Source organism: Stomoxys calcitrans, chromosome 1 (genome assembly GCF_963082655.1).
Source record: "Stomoxys calcitrans chromosome 1, idStoCalc2.1, whole genome shotgun sequence".
NCBI classification, from domain to species: domain Eukaryota; kingdom Metazoa; phylum Arthropoda; class Insecta; order Diptera; family Muscidae; genus Stomoxys; species Stomoxys calcitrans.
Genome location: NC_081552.1, coordinates 202,689,067 through 202,712,223, shown reverse-complemented (window position 1 = coordinate 202,712,223; position 23,157 = coordinate 202,689,067). Strand labels below are relative to the sequence as shown.

General features: G+C 42.8%; 1 protein-coding gene across 1 annotated transcript in view; it reads right to left on the bottom strand.

The window, feature by feature from the left end:
• The window catches only part of LOC106086597 (vesicular glutamate transporter 2), a 355,269-nt gene that overhangs the window by 180,730 nt on the left and 151,382 nt on the right, over positions 1-23,157 (bottom strand). Inside the window, exon 2 of the mRNA XM_059360684.1 lies at positions 1,094-1,189. The gene's annotated coding sequence lies outside the window, so the exon portion shown is untranslated. The remainder of the gene's footprint in view (positions 1-1,093; positions 1,190-23,157) is intronic.

The window sequence follows — 23,157 nt, the reverse complement described above, 5'->3', positions numbered from 1 at the left end:
AATAGAAGCGAATGTTGTGAGACAACAAAGCTGATGTGGGACGAACGTTCGAAACAGAACATTGACGCTCAATGGAGAAGATGCATTTTAATGTGGTCAATGGGATCATAACTGGACACAATAAGCTAAATAAACACATGTTTCACATAGGCATTAGAAATGATAATATCTGCCGCTGGCGTCATGATATAAACGCTAAAGAGGACAGTTTTCATTTCCTATATCAATGCCTTGCACTATACCAAAGTAGAAATGGCATACTTGGTTCTATTTTCTTTCAGGCACTAGATGAACTTAGAGGCGTTAACCCAATCAAATACAAGGCCTTCATCGAGGCGGCAAAGTGGTATGAGAAAGTGCATTGAAGCCTGTCTTCCAGACAGGTCTTCCTGCAGAGAGAAGAAGACGAGTTCATGAGGAATCACAATGGGTCACATGATGGCCTACGCGGATGCTATGAGAACAATCATGGAGTCATCCTATTCTAACCTCACCTAACTTGGCTACCGGAGCGACAGATCTTCATTTGAAATTTTCAGCCAATTGCGATAAGGTAGGTAAGTGCCATCAAGGGGCACAAGAAATCATATAAGAATATGGGTTACTTTTGAAACGGAAGGCGTGGAGTGGTGTGGTGCTGACGCGAGGACGTCGAGTGTGAACATCTTTACCGATAGTAAAATTGTCAGGACGGTAAGGTCACAAACAGTCTTGCAGGGTAACAAGGAGATTAACGCCTTCTCTGAGGATGGCACAATCCGCATCGATTGGGTCCCAGGCCATAACGGAGTAAGGGGAAATAAAAGGGCAGACGATTTTGCGACCAAGGCCAGAGGACTGCCGTCAATAAACTTGGTTAACCCGAAGCCTTTCGGGTCGACCCAGTCCGAGTTAAGGGAGTGGGCGACGAATGCGCATGCAACATTGTGGAACCACGAAATGGTCGGTAGGACGGCGAAATTAAAATGGGGGGGATCCAGAGCGTGAGAAGAAGAGGCTATTACTGAAAGGATCGAACTTATCTATCCTACAAATTTTCAATCAGATTTCATTTGTAAGGAAAATTTATTAACTTGTATTTTTCTCTACTTACCAATGAAGTTTCCGAACACTGTGCCATTTCAACTTTAAGTACCAAACATGTAAAACTGTTCGTGAGCGCAGCATCGCCTGCCACAACCGAAAGTTTCTGAAAATGAAAGAAGACAACAAAAAATTCCAATATATTCATACGTATGTTTTAATTGTTTTCGAATGCTAAAACAAGATTAACGTGAACCATGGCAACACAAGCGAGCGAAAAATATGAAAATGTTCTGTGTGTGCAATTGCCCGAAATTGTTATGCTGCCAATACGAGTATTTGGAGGTCTCCCTGGGATGTGGAAAATTTATGCAATCTTTGTGTGGGTTTCCGTAGATTTTGTTTCAGAGTTATGCTAATAAGTTTCTCTAGAAGACCCAGAATAGACCCAGCCAACCAACAACAATAACAAAACTAAAGCATAAAAAAAAACCAAGGAACGCCTTGGGTAAAACGCTAAACGTGAACATTTTAATGTATGACGAAAGAAGTGACACATATCTTATCTTTAGGATAGGCTCCTGCTCATTTATTTCGTGAAATTGTTGGCAATATATAATCCTTGCGTAATTAAGAGAAACATTTTGGGACATGAGAAAAATCTAATTCGGGTAATCACCACAATGTATAACCCTTTCAGAACATTAGCTAGTTAATGAAAGAGTATAAAGAAATTCAGCTTAACGATGAAGCCAATGGTTTAAGTGGTTGCTGTTGTGTCCTATGGGGTTGCCCAAAAAGTAATTGCGGATTTTTTCAAAGAAAGTAAATGCATTTTTAATAAAACTTAGAATGAACTTTAATCAAATATAATTTTTTTCTAAAGTAAGCTAAAAGTAACAGCTGCTAACTGACAGAATAAAGAAGGCAAATTCAGAGTCACAAGCTGTGAAAAAATTTGTCAACGCCGACTATATGAAAAATCCGCAATTACTTTTTGGGCAACCCAATATCTTTCGTCTGCTTGATTCTGTTCCAGATCCAGGAACTCTGTCACTATGATGGGGTGCGTCTAGAGGGATCTGGATCTGAGTCGAGTGGGTCTGGCTGGTGACGTGTAGTCCCTGGTCACAATCGGGACATATATCTTACACATCTGCATCAATCCTTGCTCTGTAGAAGTTAAGACGGCGGCATCTGTCTGCTCGTAATTGAGCCAGAACTACCCAGGTGTGCCGGGTGAGGTCAATTTCTTCAGGTGTATGGGAGGCGGCCGTCCTCAAAGGACTACATTCACGCGGTAGGTATGTGTCTTCATAAACGGTGAACCTCACGCTCTAGATCATGAAGATCTACCTTAAGGCTTGGGCGATGGATACTACTCCACAAAATAATGATTTGGATGGCCCCTGCGATAACAGCCCAAAAGGTATTGCTTGGACAGCATGTATTGGGTTGCCACAAAAAGTAATTGCGGATTTTTCATATAGTCGGCGTTGACAAATTTTTTCACAGCTTGTGGCTCTGTGATTGCATTCTTTCTTCTGTCAGTTATCGGCTGTTACTTTTAGCTTGCTTTAGAAAAAAAGTGTAAAAAAAGTATATTTGATTAAAGTTCATTTTAAGCTTTATTAAAAATGCATTTACTTTCTTTTAAAAAATCCGCAATTACTTTTTGGGCAACCCAATAGTTATGTCTTCGCACTGGTAGGACCTTTATCTCCTGATGGTCCACATGAGAACTTAGGAGACAGCCCGTTGCAGTTCGGAGGGCGGTATTCTGACAGACCTGAATACCATTCCACAGTGTGTCACATTAGCTGACGAGACCACACTGGCGCTGCATAACTTACCACAGACCGTCCAATTGCTTTGTACGTGGTCAACAAGGTTTCTTTGTCTGCACCCCAAGTGCTGCCGGCATGTGACTTGAGGACCTTGTTTCTACTTTTGACTTTATCGCAAATTGCTGTGGCATGTGGGGATAATGTGTAAGAGCTCTCAAATGTGACGCCAAGTATTTTGGGACACTTGGTGGTCGAAATAATTTCTCCCTCGATCATCAAAGTCAGCTCGGCATTCACCTCACGCGTATTTGTAGTGAATAAGTGGCTGAAGATTTGGTGGCAGATATCTTCAGATTTCTTGCAGCGAAATATGAGGCAAGTTCGTTGAGGTAGACTTTCAACCTATCGCAGATGTCAACAATGGGTGGGGGGCCTGATGCCATGATCGTATCGTATTCGTCCGCATATGATGCGCTCTCTATGCCGTCTGGATGGGGTGGACGAGAGGTTAGGTAGAGGTTAAACAGTGCCGGAGATATCACCCTGCCTTGGGGAACTCCCTGTTTCACTCAACGGTGCTTCCACTTCTTATCCCTTAATTCCACGACCACACAGATAATTAGCGATCCAACGTTCCAGGCCTGGCTGGAGGGACGTATTGGCGATGTCCTCAAATAGTTTGGCATGGCGGACCGTGTCTCATGCCTTCGATAGGTTCAATGCCACGAGGACCGTCCGATCACCTGGCCTGGCCTGATTAATTGATTGGCGATGGCATGCAGAGCAGTTGTTGTGTTATGCAGTCTTCGCAATCTATGCTGATGCTCGGTAAAGGGAAATTCTCCAATGAGACTCGGAAGGAGTACTTCCACAAGCCTCTTGGCTACTGGTGAGAGTAGGGTGATCGGTCTGTACTACTCCCTCCCTCTAGGCTTCAGTAGCGGAATCACTCTGCCCATTTTCCAGACATTGGGAACTGTAAGAGTGTTCATAGACAGGTTAAGGACAGTAGTAAGGTACTCAACTCCAGGTAAAAATGCAATTTTTTTTTGCCCATGAACATTACACTAAGGAACAGGGGCAAACTTCTCACATATCAATGAGTGCAGTCCGATTCAAGTTTTAAGCTCAATGATAAGGGGCCTCCTTTTTATAGCCGAGTCCGAACGGCGTGCCACAGTCCGACACCTCTTTCGAGAGAAGTTTAACATGGCATAATACCTCACAAATGTTGCCAGCATTAGGAGGGGAAAACCACCGTTGAAAATTTTTTCTGGTGGTCTCGCCAGGATTCGAACCCAGGCGTTCAGCGTCATAGGCGGACATGGTAACCTCTGCGCTACGGTGGCCTCCAACTCCTGGTAGATCCAGATTCTTCAGCATCAGTGTAGAGATTCCGCTGGGGGACGATGTGGCACCAGGGATGACATTTATAACATCACCCGCAGTAATTTGTGATGGCTGTCTATCGGCTCGGAGATCACAAATACATCAAATGGCTCTCCTCCTAGCCCTGTCACTCTCGGGATGTCCAATGGACGGTTGAACCACCTTGCGCAATCTCCTTGGATCAGTGACGGTTACGTTGCCAAAAGTGACTGAGGTCCTGTTATCCCGTCTACCGGGGTGCGAGAGTGACTTAACAGTAGACCTCAGCTTGCCTGGACCGGTACCTAAGTTACATTGCTCCAAGTGTTCCAGCCGCAAATTCCGCCTATGTTCGTTGACTATCCTGTTTATTTCCAGATTCAGCTTTCAGCTGATTATGGGGTTAGTGGGGTCCGTACAACAAATCCCATAACGCTCGTCTGCGAGTACCACTGCTTGTGCCGGGAAATTGGGCCGCACTTGGAATATTCGACCGCCTGGTATAAAGCGAGCGGCTGCTGCGTTAATAATGTCTCGGAATTTCCTCTCGGCAACTAGCACACCCGAGGGGGATGTCAGTTCACTGAAGCGGCAATTGGTGTACTCTCTGAAGCCCAATCGACCATCTTTGGATTGATAAACGTCCGGCGCTCAGAGGTTATGAAGTCAGGTGGTCGGTAGATGGTGAGAATTATGTGGAAGCGGTCTGATCCCAAAGAAATGACGGCTTGCCAGGATACGTCACTCAGGAGATCAAGGGACGCAATGGAAAAGATTGGCTAGCTGCTACACCTACTCGTAATCGTAGTGGGGGCATCCTCTTTCACCGTGCAAAACGTGGAGCCTTCAATCTGCGCTGCCAAAGCTATGCCCCGTTAGTCGTTACCTAGAGGAGAATGCCATGCAATGTCATGCACATTAAAGTCTCCTCGAACTAGAAGATTATTGGCAGATAGTAGCCCACTTGTGTCGGGCTTGTAAGCTTGGCTATTAACAGGGTAACAGCCATCAACCGGCGGTATGTACACGTTGAATTCCTCTATTCTCATACTAGACTTGACTGTTATCCCCATGCACTCCATATAGGAGTCACAAGCGCCAGGCGCAGGCGGGATGGGTCTATACTGCACGGATTGGCCTTCGTGATACACCACACGGAGTCCAGTCCCCAAACTCCGTTCCATAAGCGATATGTTCTTCTGGCTCATAAAATTCACTATTTCGTCAATCTTGCTTCGGAGACAGTTGCAATTCAATTGTAGAAATGAATTGCTGCGATGCTGGTGTTGCGTATATTGCAGCGTGGGAGTGTTCGGGGAGTTTTCACATAATCCGATGAAGAGGACGCAGAAATTGACGACGACAACGTTTGTGACCCACTGCTGTCAATGTTCGCACAGCACCTTGCAACATATTCAGTGTGACTATGATTCCATAGTGACGAAAGGCCAGAGCAAGATCGGAAATGTACCCAGTCCGTGCACCGGTTACACCTCACCGACCGATGGTGGAGGCAGTTCTGGCAAACCGAATAGAACCAGGGTCCGAGGTTCTTTCTAAATCCCGACACGGAATTTATGAGCTTTAACATAGCCCCCCAAAAAAATAGTATAAAAGCGTTTAATCGCACGATCTAGGCGACCAACTCGCCTCTCAATATGTCCATTGCTATGCCAACCACATGTCATGCAAGTCAAGCTCTTGCATTTTGGGGTAAAAAAAGTTGCATATCATCTCACGATAGCGCTCACCATTCACTGTTACGTTACGGTTCGCATCATCTTTGAAGAAGTGCGGTCCAATGATGCCACCAGCCCATAAACCGCAGCAACCTATGACTTTTTCTGGGTGCACTGGTAGCTCTTGCAATGCTTCCGGCTGATCTTCACTCTGAAATCGGTAATTCTGTTTATTTACGTACCCATTGATCCAAAAATGAGCTTCGTCATAACATGGATGAAGCGCGCGAAAAATTTTCTTACAAGGCACGTATTTTGATAACAAAATTCAATAATTCGCAAACGTTGTTCGTTTTTAAGACGATTTATAGCAAACTTATAAACCAAGCTGACAGTGAAACAAAACACGAAACGTACGTGAACCGTTTAAACCGATTTTCCCCCAAAAAAAAAAATAGCTAAAAAATCACCCTTTACAAGTCATTATTGAATTTTGGTTCAATATTGGTCTTTTTTGGCAGCTATATCCAAACTAAGATCTTAAATCGACAGATCGGTATATATGGGGGCTATATCAAGATATAGTCCGATAGAGCCCATCTTCGAACTTAACCTGCGTATGGACAAAAAAGAATCTGTGCAAAGTTTCAGCTCAATATCGCTATTTTTTAAGAGTGTGGCCTGATTTCTATAGACGGAGGGACGGGAATGGCTAGATCGTCTTAGATGTTTGTACCCACCGCCATAGGATAAGGGTATGCTAATCTAGTCATTCCGTTTGTATCACCTCGAAATATAAGTCTAAGACCCCATAAAGTATGATCGTCTCGACTTTCTGAGTCGAAAGAAAGTCGAAAGAACCCCGTCCGTCTGCCCGTCTGTCGAAATCACAGTAGCGGTCGAACGGCTAGAGCAAGCCGCTTGAAATTTTGCACATATACTGACTATTGAATACCAAGTACCAACAATACTAAGCGGGGCCAAGCCCTCGCATAGTTCTGGAATACTAACGACCTAATAGCACTTAATATTGGTAACACCGCTATCTTTGTTAATAGGATTAAGGAGGAGGTACTAGATGTGAAGATATGTTCGGGAAATCCAATCGATGAGGTTAAGGATTGAAGGGGCTCCATGGAATACTCTTTCTCTGACCATCGCTACATCAGGTATAGAATAGCACGGCCAGCGCCGAATCCGATAAGCTTCCGGAATAAGTTGAAAACCTGCTGGAAAAAAATTGGAAGGCTACTCAGAAGAAGACTTGGGCAAGATAATTTAGATTGCCCAAGCATAGAGGACATTGACGAAAATGTCAACAGGATTACGACTGCACTGGTGGGGTTCTTCGAAGATAGTTGTCCTCTTCGGGAAAGAAAATCAGCCCAAGAAAAACCCTGGATCACCGGGGAGATTCGCATTTTTGGGAAAGAGGTTCGCAGACTTTTTAACAGAGCACGTCGTAAAAAAGCGGAAGTTTATTGGGGCAAAACGTGCCTCCTGGAAGCTTTTCTGCGAACAGTCGATACCGTTAATGACGCCTCCAAGATAAAAAAATTTCTCTCAAAAACCCATATCCAAACTGAAACTTTAGTAGACGACATGGGAGTGAGAGCAGAGACAACTGAGGACATGTTGAGGATTTTGATGAAAATCCATTTTTCACAGGATACGAACTCACGGAGACACCGGAATCTTGGAATAATGACGTTGATCGAAGGTTTATAATTACGGAATTTATGGTGAAGGAATCCTTGAGGAGCTTCAAACCATTTGAGTCACCCGGACCTGATGGAATATTTCCGGCATCACTACAGAAAGAGGCAGACTATCGAACGCCTCATCTGCCCAAAATTTTCATAGCGTATACTGATGCATATACTCCGAAAGCCTAATAGGAGGCAAGGGCGGTGTTTATATCCAAGCCCAGCAAGGCAAGTTATGGGACATCAAAGGCCTACAGACCCATAAGCCTTACGTCCTTAAGGACGTACCTTTCTACTCAAAACCATGGAACGTATTGTGGACACCATGATAAAGAGTATGACATACAGCGAACTGCTCAAAAACAAACAAACAGCATGCCTATGTCAAGGGAAGGTCGGTGGCCATGCATGAGGTTGAGCATAAAATAGAAGAATCCTTCGATGCCAAAAGGTACACCCTGGCGGTACGCATTGACATCGAGTGGGTTTTTTAACAATGTGCGGACCTACACATTGATCCAATCCTTAGACCAGTATCGGGTGGACCCGGTCCTTAGAGACTGGATAAACCATATGCTAAGTAACCGGTGGATAAGTTGTGTGTCCAATGGCATAAATATGAGGGAGAAAGTGGCACAGGGCACGCCACATTGGGGGCATTTTATTGGCACTCATATGGGTGACCATCATAAATGACCTATTACGGATGCTGACTGAGGAGGGATTTGAACCCGTGTGCTACGCAGACGATGTTGTAATTCTTCTAAGTGGTAAGGATCCGAACGAGCTATGCAGAAGGGCCGAAAGGGTTTTGCATATGGTATATGACTGGGCTAGACCCAGAGGTCTCAATGTTAATCCAGAGAAGACTGATATTTGCCTGTTCTCTATAATACTTCTAAGTGGTAAGGATCCGAACGAGCTATGCAGAAGGGCCAAAAGGGTCTTGCATATGGCATATGACTGGGCTAGACCCAGAGGTCTCAATGTTAACCCAGAGAAGACTAAAATATGCCTGTTCGCGAGGAAGACGAAGGTAAGCCAATTTAACGCACCACGTCTCCTCAACAACACAATCTGGATAACTGACAAGGTCAAATACTTAGGTGTGATCTTGGACAGGAAACTCCATTGGAGCGTACTGAGAAGACTCACAGATGTTGGACACTGTGTAGACGGGCCGTAGGTTCGAAATGGGGCCTTAATCCTAGGATAGTCCATTGGCTCTACAGGAGCGTGATTAGACCAATACTTACGTACGCCTCTATAGTTTGGTGGCCTGATATGGAGAAAAAGTGCAACATAAGGACCATACAACAGGTTCAGAGAACATGTTGTCTTGGCATAGACGGAGTGATGAGGACCTCGCCCACTAGGGCACTGGAGACTATTCTAGATATCCGACCCATTGACATACAGATAAAGTGTGAGGCAGCCACTGCGGCTATGAGACTTAAGGAGATGGGAGAAAGGATTGAGGATGGGAGCAGCTCATACCATTGTGGTATAATCGAGGCGACGATAGGGAACCTAGAAGAAAGGGAAGAGGTTTCCGATCGGATACCTGACATGAACCTTGAAGTCGAGTGCGAGGCACTGCTGCCATCGGCACAGTCTTGGATTGGCGGAACGCTAGTATTGCCATCTGGAAGATCATGTTACACTGATGGATCAAAGCTCGAGGACGGAGTGGGCCTGGGGCTTCACATTGAGAACCCAGGGACTAGACTGCTTGACCAAAATACGGTCCAGCAGGCGGATATCCATGCGATCATGGTATGCTTGAAGTGGTGTGGTGCTAATGCGAGGATGTTGAGTGTAAACATATTTACGGACAGTAAACTGGCCATAAGGGCAATAACAACCAGGATGGTAAGGTCACGAACAGTCTTGCAGTGAAACAAGGAAATTAACGTATTTTGTGAGTATGGCGAAATCGGCATCCTTTGGGTGCCGTGCCATAACGGTAAGTGAGGGGAAATGAAAGGGCAGACGATTTGGCAGTGAAGGCCAAAGGACTGCCGTCAATAAACTTCGTTAACCCGAAGCCTTTTGGGTCGACGCAGTCTGAGTTAAGAGAGTGGGCGACAAATGCTCATGCCACATTGTGGAACAGGGAAACTGTTGGTAGGACGGCGAAAATCCTATGGGAGTATACAGATCGATCGAGAGAAGACGAGGCTATTTCTGAGAGGTAGTAAAAAGGAGGTGAGTATAGCTATTGCTATCATAGCAGGACACATAGGACTACGAGCTGACTTATGCGAAATCGGTGCGGCAAGTGATAGCTAGTGTAGGGCATGCGGGGAAGATGATGAGACGTTGAAGCATATCCTTTGTCATTGCCCGACTTTCACGTCTTACAGATACCGGCATTTAGGTGGGGACACAATACCAGACAAGAACCAACTTAGGGGAGTGGTATTGGAAACAGTTAAGGATTTTGTAAGTAGCACGGAATTCCTAACTTAAAATTTTCTTTTTAGAGGTTACTTTATAAATTTTAGAGCGCACAACAAGCCGATTACTGGCTTAGGTGTATGTTTATGGTGACTTGGGGTGGATTAATATCTGCACCCTCTTTTCAACCCAACCTAACCTTTTAACTATTGATGTGGGTGGTTGGGAATTGCAAATAGGCTATATGGATACAGCTCCCATATAAACCGATCCCCCGATTTGACTTCTTGAGCCCCTGCAAGCGGCAGTTTTTGTTCGATTTGACTAAAATTTTGCACATAGTGTTCGATTTGACTTCTTGAGTCCTTAAAAAATCATATGAAATGTTCGTATAGCACACAACAACGAAATTCGGTATTGATGGAATTTAGCACAGATACTAAGATATCAAATCAACATTTATACAGTCCTAAGAGTGCAAAGCAATGCAAATGCAAATTTTGCCCATCAGCACTCCACTAAGGAACAGGGGCAAACTTCTCACCTATCACTGAGTGCAGTCCGATTCAAGTTTAAGCTCAATGATAAGAGTCCTCCTTTTTATAGACGAGTCCGAACGGAGTGCCGCTGTGCGACACCTCTTTGGAGAGAAGTTTTACATGGCATAGTACCGCACAAATGTTGTCAGCATGGGAGGGGAAAACCACCGCTGAAAATTTTTTCTGATGGTCTCGCCAGGATTCGAACCCAGGCGTTCAGCGTCAATGGCGGACATGGTAACCTCTGCGCTGCGTTGGCCTGCAAAGCAGTTAAAGATATAAATGGAAGCTAAATCTAGGTTAGGTTTAAGTGGCAGTCTGCCATCGGACTCATTTAGACGTTTTCGTCCATTGTGATACCTACCACAGGAGCAGAAGTAGGTCTCGCCACGATTCGAACCCAGGCGTTCAGCGTCAATGGCGGGCATGGTAACCTCTGCGCTGCGTTGGCCTGCAAAGCAGTTAAAGATATAAATGGAAGCTAAATCTAGGTTAGGTTTAAGTGGCAGTCTGCCATCGGACTCATTTAGACGTTTTCGTCCATTGTGATACCTACCACAGGAGCAGAAGTAGGAAGTTCCTACCATTGAACCATCCAGATAGCTTTGAAAAGCCCATCAGCTTGCAAATGTTCAAGCTAAATCTAAATCTGATAAAAATTTGGATACAATTTTGTACACCTGTTGGAAGCTATGTCTAAATTTTTTCCGTAGGTTGGAACCCTTCGTATTCTTGGCATTGCATAAAAAATAGACAAAGTTTAAATACTCTTGTACGGAATAATTAAAATTTTCAAATCGCATATTTGTCTTACCGAGAACTAATGTTTGAAGTATACCACCCACATAAATTTGAATTCAAATAACGATTTCTAGAAATTTCAATTTGAATAAAAACAATTTTTAATTGAGTCATTCATTTGGAAACGAAACACCCAACAACAACTTCAGTATAGCCTTTCTCGTTAACTCATTGGCATATGGAGGGAGTTACTTCGCCTGCACATCATATACACAATTGCAAGATTGCAAGACTTTATCAGCATACTTCAAGATGTGGTAGCTTGTTGCTTCTCAAGATTCGTCTTCCTTTCCCATATGCATATAAAAAATGTCATTGCAAATAGTCTGTCCTCTAAACTACCCTGTAAGCTGAATAGCATGCAGCAGCCAGAGTTTGATTGTCAACCGTCCATCGTCTATCCCTCCGCCCACCATGCATCCATTCGTTTGTGTGTCCGTGCTGCCGTCATTGAACGATCATTGAAAACAATAAACGGGTATAGTTTACTGATGATGAGCCTGCTGGTTTCTGGGCTATGGCAGTTGATGGCCGTTGTTTCTGCTGTTGCAAGCAGTCCACTCGTCATGTTCCATTTGTTTATTGAGATCGTTTTAAACATGAACATGAAATTTCCAAAGAAGCGTATTGATGATGAATCCACCCAACGTTTTCCTGCACCCGTAGCAGCAGCAGCAGCATCAGCAGCCAGTCTGTCCACAAGTCTCAATTGAGTGATGCTGTGCGATATGCTATGTCAGCATCATCCGCATCATCACTGAATCTACTCCGGCCGGGTGGTCTGTTTGCCGATGCAAGTTGCTGCTGCTGTTGTTGTTGTCGGCTTGGCTCCCGGCACCATGATGATATTTTACTTATTTTAGTGATGTTTATGCCTCAACTGAAACTGATGATGTCAATACTGTCGTCTAAATAAACAAGTAGCAAATATGCTCTTTGCAAATTTCAGCGAAATTGCGTTGAATTGTATGGAGGAGCGCAGTGACTGGGCTTCAGCCTCACCATCAGCCGTATCAAAATTGAAATGAGACCATTCAAAGTGGTTGGAATTAAACAAAATGATTTTATGGTTCAATTCGAATGCGGCACAGTGCGTATTTAAATTGAAACATTGCTGCGCTGTCATATCATTGCAAAAGCAAACTATTCAGGGTGGGTGGGCAAATAATAAGTAAAAAAGGCGCAAATTTCGACCGGGTCGAACTTTGGATACCCACCAACTTGGATATCTTGCATTGGGTTGCCCAAAAAGTAATTGCGGATTTTTTAAGAGAAAGTAAATGCATTTTTAATAAAACTTAGAATGAACTTTAATCAAATATACTTTTTTTACACTTTTTTTCTAAAGCAAGCTAAAAGTAACAGCTGATAACTGACAGAAGAAAGAACGCAATTACTTTTTGGGCAACCCAATATATAACAAGTAAAAGCGTGCTCAGTTCGGCCGGGCCGAATCTTACATACCCTCCACCATGGATCGCATTTGTCGACTTTTTTTCCCGGCATCTCTTCTTAGGCAAAAAAGGATATAAGAAAAGATTTGCTCTGCTATTAGAGCGATATCAAGATATGGTCCGGCATGGACCACAATTAAATTACATGTTGGAGAACTGTGTAAAATGTCAGCCAATTCGAATAAGAATTGCGGCCTTTGGGGGCTCAAGAAGTAAACTAGAGATCAATTGATAGCTGGGAGCTGTATCGGGCTATAGACCGATTCAGATCATAATAAACACGTATGTTGATGGTCATGAGAGGATCCGTAGTACAAAATTTCAGGCAAATCGGATAATAATTGCGACCTCTAGAGGCTCTGGAAGTCAAGATCCCAGATCGGTTTATATGGCAGCTATTTTAGGTTATGAACCGATTTGAAACTTATTTCCCACAGTTGTTGAAGGTCATAATAAAATACGTCATGCAAAATTTCAGCCAAATCGGATAGGAATTGCGACCTCTAGAAGCTCAAGAAGTCAAGTCCCCAGATCTGTTTATATGACAGCTATATCAGGTTATGAACCGATTTGAACCACACTTGACACAGTTGTTGGATATCATAACAAAACATTTCGTGCAAAAATGCATTGAAATCGGATAAGAATTGCGCCCTCTAGAGGCTCAAGAAGTCTAGACCCAAGATCGGTTTATATGGCAGCTATATCAGGTTATGGACTGATTTTAACCATACTTGGCACAGTTATTGGATATCATAACAAAACACGTCGTGTAAAATTTCATTCCAATCGGATAAAAATTGCGCACTCTAGAGGCTCAAGAAGTCAAGACCCAAGATCGGTTTATATGGCAGCTATATCAAAACATGGACCGATATGGCCCATTTACAATACCAACCGACCTACACTAATAAGAAGTATTTATACTTTATGGGGTCTCAGACGAATATTTCGAGCAGTTACAAACAGAATGACGAAATTAGTATACCCCCCATCTTATGGTGGAGGGTATAAAAATCATTTTGTGTTTGTGTGTTCGTTATAGACTCAGAAACGGCTGAAGCGATTTTCTTGAAATTTTCACTGATGGTGCATAATGATCCCGTGGTGAAAATAGTGTACTACATCTTTTTCATATCTGAAGGGGGAGCGGACCCTCCCCCTTACCATAAATTTCGGAAACTCCAGATCTCGGCGATGAGTGGTGCGATTAAAGCAAAATTTTGTGTGCTCCCCTATAGTAAACTACAAGCAAAAATTTGGTATCCAAATTTCCGATGGGGTACCTAGGGTGGGCGCCCCACCCCAAAACCTACCAAATATATATATATATACACCAATCACGACTATATGGGACTCAAATGAAAGGTATTTTAGATTAGAAAACGTATCTGATATCCAATTGTAGGACCAAGTGTTTGGAGGACCACCCCAAAACTCCCCTAAATCGGACATATTTACCGACCATGGCAATATGGGACTCAAATAAAAGGTATTTGCGAGAAGAATACGAATCTAATATCCAAATGTGGGACCACGTTTCTGGGGGTCCACCCCTTCCCCAAAACACCCCCCAAACAGCACTTACTTGCTGACCATGGCAATATGGGGCTTAAATTAAAGGTATTTGAGTGTAGAGTACGAATCTGATATCCAAATGTGGGACCAAGTGTTTGAGGGGCCGCCCATCCCCGAGAACTTCCCCCAAAGAAGACAAATTTACGAACAAAGCAATATGGGGCTCAAATGAGAGGTCTTTGGAAGTAAAGCACAAATCTGATATCAATATTCGGGAAAAGTTTCTATGGGGCCACCCCACATCCACAACACCACCCAACCCCCAAAACACCCCTAAATCGGACATATTTACCGACCATGACAATATGGGGCTCAAATGAAAAGTATTTGCAAGTAGAATACGAATTTGATATCCAAATGTGGGACCACGTTTCTGGGGGTCAACCCCTTCCTCAAAACACCCCCCAAACAGCACTTATTTGCTGACCATGGCAATATGGGGCTTAAATAAAAGGTATTTGAGTGTAGAGTACGAATCTGATATGCAAATGTGGGACTAAGTCTTTGAGGGGCCGCCCATCCCCGAGAACATCCCTCAAAGAAGACAAAGCAATAAGGGGCTCAAATGAAAGGTCGGAAAAAGTGTCTATGGGGCCACCCCACCCCTATAACACCCCCGAAATAGGAAGTATTTGCTGACTATTGCAATATGAGGCTCAAATAAGAGGTATTTTAGAGTAGAACAAGAATCTGATATTAATTTTCAAAGCCAAGTCACTGAGTGGCCGCACCATACCCCAAAACACCCCCTCAACTAGTCATGTTTCCCGACTATGGAAAAATTGAGCTCAAGTGAAGGGTATTTGGGAGTTAGGTTAGGCTGAAAAGAGGCTGCAAATATTAATCCGCCCCATGCCCCTATGGACATACACCTAAGCCACTAATCGGGTTGTTGTGGACTCTAAAAATTATAAAGTAACCTCTAAAAAGAAAATTTTAAGTTAGGAATTCCGTGCCACTTACAAAATCCTTAATTGTTTGCAATACCACTCCCCTAAGTTGGTTCATGTCTGATATTGTGTCTCCACCTAAGTACCGGTATTTGTTGGACGCGAAAGCCGGGCAATGACAAAGGAAATGCTCCAACGTCTCATCATCTTCCCCGCATGCCCTACACATGCTATCACTTGCCGCAACGATTTTACATAAGTGAGCTCGTAATCTTATGTGTCCCGTTATGATACCAATAGCTATACTGACCTCCTTCTTGCTTCTTTGGGAGTAGACCATGAATCTGACATCTGACATTTGGAGAGCAATAAATGATTCCCATTTTCGGGATAAATTTTTGGGGGTCTACCCCCATCCTAAAATACCCCACAGACAGCAATTATTTATTGACCATCGCAATATGTAGCACACATAAAGGTATTTGGGAGTAGAATTGGAATGTTATATCAAAATGTAGGACCATGTATTTAGGGCATCACCCCTTCCCCAAAACACCCCCCAAAGAGTAAAGTGTGAGAAATTTTTGCAGATATGTTAAGATCAGTAACAAAATAATCCGTGCCAAATTTTGTGCAGATCGATTGAAAATTGATTCTAAGGGCTCAAGGAGTCAAATCCGAGGATCGGTTTATATGGGGGCTATATCTGTTCATAAGACGATTCGGATCACACTTGTCATGGATAATGAAAGTCATGACACAAGTATTTGTTCCAAATTTTAGGCCTATTGGACTAAAATTTAGGCTTCTAAAGACGCAAAGAGTCAAATCGGAGATCGGTTTATATGGGGGCTATATCTGCTTATAGACGGTTTCGGATCATACTTTGCACGACTGTTGAAAGTCATAGCACAAGACTTTTTTTTAGCTAAATCGGATGGAAATTGAGGCTTCAAAGGGCCCAAATAGTCAAATCGAGTGATCGGTTTATATGGGGGCCATATCCAAATAAGACCCGATATAGCCTATTTACGACGACCTATATCAATAAAAAGTATCTGTGCACAATTTCAAGCGGCTAGCTTTAGGCGTTCGATTGCTTTCGTGATTTCATTTCGGGCGGACGGACGGACATGGCAAGTCGGACTCAGAATGTCGAGACGATCAGAAATATATATACTTTATGGGGTCCTATATCAATATTTTAAGGTGTTACAAAAGGAATAACTATTATAGATTAGTATACCCCCACCTTATGGTGGTGGGTAAAAAAATGTCAGGTTATGCAAATATTGGGTTGCCCAAAAAGTAATTGCGGATTTTTTAAAAGAAAGTAAATGCATTTTTAATAAAACTTAGAATGAAGTTTAATCAAATATTCTTTTTTACACTTTTTTTCTAAAGCAAGCTAAAATCACAGCTGATAACTGACAGAAGAAAGAATGCAATTACAGAGTCACAAGCTGTGAAAAAATGTGTCAACGCCGACTATATGAATAATCCGCAATTACTTTTTGGGCAACCCAATATTTTACACTGAGACAAAGTGGTGTTCATATAGTGTTCTGTTATGACTTCCAACAACTGTGCCAAGTACGGTGCAAATCGGTCTACAACCTGATATAGCTCTTATATAAAATGATCTCCAGATTTGACTTTCTGAGCCCTTGGAAACACCATTTTTTGTCCGATTTGGCTGAAAACCGGTCTCCCGACTTGACTTCTTGAGCCACTGGAAGCCTCAATTGTTGTTCGATTCGGCCGAAATTTTGCACATAGTGTTCTGTTAAGAGTTTCAACAACTGTGTCAAGTACGGTCTAAATCGGTCTAAAATCTGATATAGCTCCCATATAAACCGATCTCCAGATTTGACTTCTTGAACCCCTGGAAGCCTCAATTTTTATCCGATTGGACTGAAATTTTGCATATAGTGTTCTGTAATGACTTCCAATAACTGTACCAAGTAGGGTTCAAATCGGTTTATAACCTGATATAGCTCCCATATAACCCGAACTCCCGATTTGACTTGTTGAGCCTCTGGAAGTCGCAATTTTTTCCCGATTTGGCTGAAATTTTGTATATAGTATTCTGCTATGACTCCAAGCTGTGCGGAGTACGGTCCAAATCGGTCAAAAACTTGATAGCTCCCATATAAACCGATCTCCCGATCTGGCTTCTTGAGCCCTTACAAAACGCGATTTTTATCCGATTTGGCTGAAATTTTGCATATAGTATTCTGTTATGACTCCAAGCAACCGTCCTAAGTACGGTCTAAAGAACCTGATATAGCTCCCATATAAACCGATTTCCCGATCTGGCTTCATGAGCCCGCGATTTTTATCCGGTTTGGCTGAAATTTTGCACATAGTGTTCTGTCTATAACCAAATATAGCTCCCATACTTTAGCAGAATCCATGGTGGTGGGTTCCCAAGATTCGACCGGCAGAACTTATCTCGCTTTTATTTGTATCCTAAAAAAGAATACATTAAGTTAGGTTAGCTTGGGTTTAAGTGGCAGTCTGCCATCAGACTCACTTAGACGTTTTCATCCATGGTGATACCACAGGAACACAAAAAGGAAAATGCCTTCTAGTTCATTCCGTTGAACTATACAGATCACTTTAAAAATCCCCAATAACTTGCGAATGTTCACATCCGCTAAATCAGATAGATTAACTTAAAAAGTTAGATTTTTGATTTGGGAAGCCTTGCACTGAAATGCGTAGTTAAATCATCTGTGCAATCTGCTAATGGACTTCTCTGTCAATCACAATGAACTCAAAATTATAAATGAAATACTGCTGCATTCAAATTCACAACTCTGTAGTGGCAAAGCGCTTACTTTTCAAATGAATAAGACAAGCATTAGCTTGGATTTGAACAGAGCAAAGATAATTTGTAATTGGTGCTAAATCTTAAAGCTTTACATTTGTAGCGGTAGTTGTAATCGTAGACGAAAAGCAAATCACCTATCGGAATAGACTTTAAACCAGCACAATTCTCTAGGAATTCATCTTGCCATCAGTATGCGTGCATTCATGCGTATTTGTGTTGGTATTTGTGCAGATGGTGATGGAGTAGATGGCGGCACTCCGCCACAAACTCCTCATTGATTGGCATAATGGCAACAGCGTGGCTCTAGTGCATCTCAGAACTGCATGTAGTTCATCCAATTAGCAAAACCAGTCAATAGCTTCCTGTTAACATTCAAAGCGTTTATTTATTATGACCACAAAGATGCATACATACACACACACACACACACATACGCACACCTGTGTGCATGGTTGCTATGGTAAAAAGGCAGTTTGCCACAACTGGCCTTGCCCCACCCATATACCCTCACCATCCTACTCACCGTCATCATCAACAACGTCATTGGACTTGCACTCATTTAAAGTCGCAGTAACAAATCTTAAGAATGGCAGTTGACCACATGATTGTTGCACCATAAAGCCTACTGTTGTTAAGAGATTGCTGCAATGTCTATGAAGCACAGTGGGTCTTAAGGTATTAAGAGGCGAAACATATTAAAGATGCATATTAGATTTTTCAAGAAATTTTGATTTAATTTATTTATGTCCCCTTCACCATGGGTAGGTTAGGTAAGAGTGGCAGTCCTTTACAGACTCACTTAGACAATTTTAAGTCCATTGGGATACCACAGCAGCGACAGACCAAGGCTTCTGGCGGGAATCGAACCCACGACCCCTGCACTGGTAATCCAAGCACGCTATCAACTCTTTACAGACTCACTTAGACCATTTTATGTCCATTTTGATATCACAGTAGCGACAGACCAAGGCTTCTGGCGGGAATCGAACCCACGAGCCCTGCACTGGTAATCGAAGCACGCTAACAACTCGGCTACCGGGTCGACCATGAGTAAGAAGGATATAATAAATTTTAGATAACTCTTGTTGAACATCTCAAGATCCCACAACTTACACACTTTTGTGAACAAGATTAAATCTAAGGCCAGAGGACTGCCATCAGTACACTTGCTCAACACGAAGCCTTTCGGGTCGGCGCAGTCCGCAGGGTGACGAAAGTCCTATAGAGAGATCCTGATTGTGAAAAGATAAGGCTATCACTGAAAGGAAGTAAGCAGGAGGTCAATATAGCTTTCGGTATCATAACGGGACACATAGGACTACGAGGTCACTTATGCAAAATCGGTGTGGCAAATGATATCAGGTGTAGGGCATGTGGGGAAGATGAAGAGCCGTTGGAGCGTTTGCTATATTATTGCCCGACTTTCGTGGCTAACACACATCGGTACTTAGGTACCAGACATGAACCAACTTAAGGGCGTGGTATGGAAAACAACTAGGGATTTTGCAACTAGCACGGAATTCCTAACTTAGATTTTCTTTTTCGAGTTTACTTTTTATACCCTCGACCCTAGGATGAGGGTGTACTAATTTCGTCATTCTATTTGTAACACCTCGAAATATGCGTCTAAATCGATATAGCCATGTCCGTCCGTCCGTCCATCTGTCGAAAGCAAGCTAACTTTCAAAGAAGTAAAGCTAGGCGCTTGAAATTTTGCACAAATACCATTTATTAGTGTAGGTCAGTTGGGATTGTTAATGGGCCAAATCGCTCTATAACCCGATATAGCTGCCATATAAGCCAATCTTGGGTCTTGACTTCTTGAGCCTCTAGAGGGCCCACTTCTCGTCCGATTTGACTGAAATTTTGCACGTGATGTTTTGGTATCACTTCTAACAACTGGGCTAAGTATGGTTCAAATCGGTCTATAACCTGATATAGCTGCTATATAAACCGATCATGGGTCTTAACTTCTTGAGCCTTTAGAGGGCGCAATTCTCGTCCGATTTCACTGAAATTTTGCATGTGATGTTTTGATATAACTTCTAACAACTGTGCCAAGCATGGTTCAAATCGGTTCATAACCTGGTATAGCTGCCATATAAACCGATCTTGGGCCTTGAATCTGATATCAATAATTTTTTAAAATTTTTACTAATAGTGCATAATGATCCCGTGGTGAAAATAGTGTAGTACTTTTTTTTTATATCTGAAGGGGGAGCGGATCCTCCCCCTTACCCTAATTTTCAGAAACTGCAGATCTCGGCGATGAGTGGTGCGATTTAAGCGAAATTTGGTGTGCTCTCTTATAGTAAACTACAAACAAAAATTTGTTATTTAAATTTCGAATGGGGTACCTAGGGGGGCGCCCCACCACAAAACCTACCAAATATATATACACATGTATATTTACCGACCATGGCAATATGGGATTTAAATGAAAGGTATTTGAGAGTAAAATACTAATCTGACATCTAAATTTGGGACAAAGTTTCTGGGGGTCAACCCCTTTGCCGAAACACCCCCCAAACAGGACTTATTTACTGACCATGGCAATATGGGGCTTAAATAAAAGGTATTTGAGTGCAGAATACGAATCTGATATCCAGATGTGGGGCCAAGTGTTTGGTGCGCCGCCTTTCAACAAAAACATCCCCCAAGGGGACAAATTTACGACCATACCAATATGGGTCTCAAATGAAAGGTGGAATAAAGCACGAATCTGAAATCAATATGCGGAAAAAAGTGTCTATGGGGCCATAACACCATCCCCATAACAACACCCAAAATGGGAAGTATTTGCTGATCATTGCAATATGAGGCTCAAATAAGAGGTAGAACACCAATCTGATATAAATTTTCAAAGCCAAGTCACTGAGTGGCCGCCCCATCCACCAAAACACTCCCTAAGCTGGTCATGTTTGCCGACTAAGGAAAAATGGAGCTCAAATGAAGAGTATTTGGAAGTAGACCATGAATCTGACATCAACACTCGGGACCAACTGTTTAGGGGGACGGCCCACCACCATAACAACCCCGAACTGGGACGTATTTGCTCACCAAGACAATTTGGGTCTTCAAGACAGTGGAGCTCGATATTCATAGTTTTTGGGGTCCATACCCCAAACTGGAAACATTTGCTGGCTTTTTCAATAAGGAGTTTAAGTAAATGGTATTTGAGATTAGAAAACGGGTTTGCTATCCAATTATCACCCCACTCCCCAAAAGACCGCTAAATCGGGCATATTTATCGACCATGTCAATGTGGGGCTTAAAGGAAAGGTATTGGGGGGCAGAGCAAGAATTGATTCCCACTTTCGGGACCAATTTTCTGGGGGCCTACCCCTTTTCCAAAATACCCCAGAAACAGCAATTTTTCACTGACCATCGCAATGTGGGGCTCAAATAAAGGTATTTGGGAGTAGAATACGAATTTGATATCCAAAAGTAGGATCATGTATTTAGGGCATCACCCCTTCCCCAAAACACCCTCCAAAGGGTAAAAACTTTTCGTCCATGCCAATATGGGGCTCAAATGAAAGGTATTTGAGATTAGAAAACGAATTTGGCAACCAATTTTGGGACCATGTGTTTGGGGGACGCCTCATCCTGTAAACTCCCCTCAAAACCAATGGATATATGGGGGTTTAAATAAATGGTATGTGAGAGAAGAGCACGATGCTGATATTTTTTCAGGGCCAAGTGTCTGGGGGACCACCTCACCCCCGGAAAAACCCCGTAAATCAGATATCATGAGAATATTGAGCTGAAATAAGCAGCATGGTATTTCACTAAAAGCTCTTTAATTGTCGAAAATAAATATTCCAAGGAAAATTTTGTTCCATATAAAGTAAAAGGTACAGCGGAGCGGGCCCCGTCCAGTTAGTGTAGAATAAAATTATGCCCTTCAACTTAACTATGGTGGTATACATCTTTAGCAGAATTCATGAAGGTGGCTTGAGTTGGCGGAACTCATGATATAACCCTGAGTTTTGCCACTGGCCAGGGGCTATCAAATCTACTTTCGCACTGTCCATTATGGCCTCCCTCTAGCACGAATGACTCAGTGGTCCCAAATCGGACAGAGGGGTGCCTGCTGGTCTCGTTATACCGTGAAGCTAGAATTTTAAGTCATCCTTATAGTAATAGAGGGTCACAATGAACACTTGGGAGTAAACAATGGAATATTTTAAGGTCGGCCACCAATGGCAGTAATATATATGAAGAAGTGTTTCATCTTTACCTGAAATATTGAGGTTTTGTCATCTATTTTCAAATGCATTTCTTTCATGGATCCTCCTAATGCTTGTAGGCTGTACAATGCAGATATTTCCCCTTTGTTGGTTAAGTTGAGTATAGACTAGACTTTCTATTCGTGCCTAGAACAATTCCAATATGCAAATCAGTTCCACTGTATAGCACCATTAAATGGAGCTTAACAAAGGTGCAACTTTTAATACAACTTTGCTGGCATTTAGTGGTGCCACAACTAGTTGTCGAAGAACATATTAAACACTGGCGATAAAAATTTCATAGAAAAAGTGTTTCGAGAACAACACAGGCAAAAAACAAAACGCAAAGTAGGAAAAAAAAAATCAACAATAAAACGGGGGACGACAGGTGCGAGCAGCTTTAACCAGAACATCGACATCATCATCATTGCCGTCGTCATCGCCGTCGTCGTTTGCAGCCTCAACAGTCCTCAAGCCTCCACATAAATGATTTTGGTGGCCATGCCATGCGATGGGCGGCCTAAACCGAGGCTTTGCCTATAATTGTGGTCAAAACGTATTATAACCGAGTTGGCCAACTGACATGTAATACAATTATGGCCATCTACATGCCCAGCTATACTCGGGATGCACAGGTCCTCGATCTCAAAATGAAGTGCAGTGCACTGCAGTGCTGCTTTATTTCAATGCACACTGCACAAAGACGGACGTGTTGGACCATGTGTTTCCAGGATCATGTATCCAACAACACTCACTCTATTCTGGTTGTGGTCGCTGCCTTGCCCCTGCTACACAGCAGCAGCTGATGAGGCATCTGATTTTGCTGTTGTTGTTTGCCACTCCTGCCACAACAATGGTTAGCAC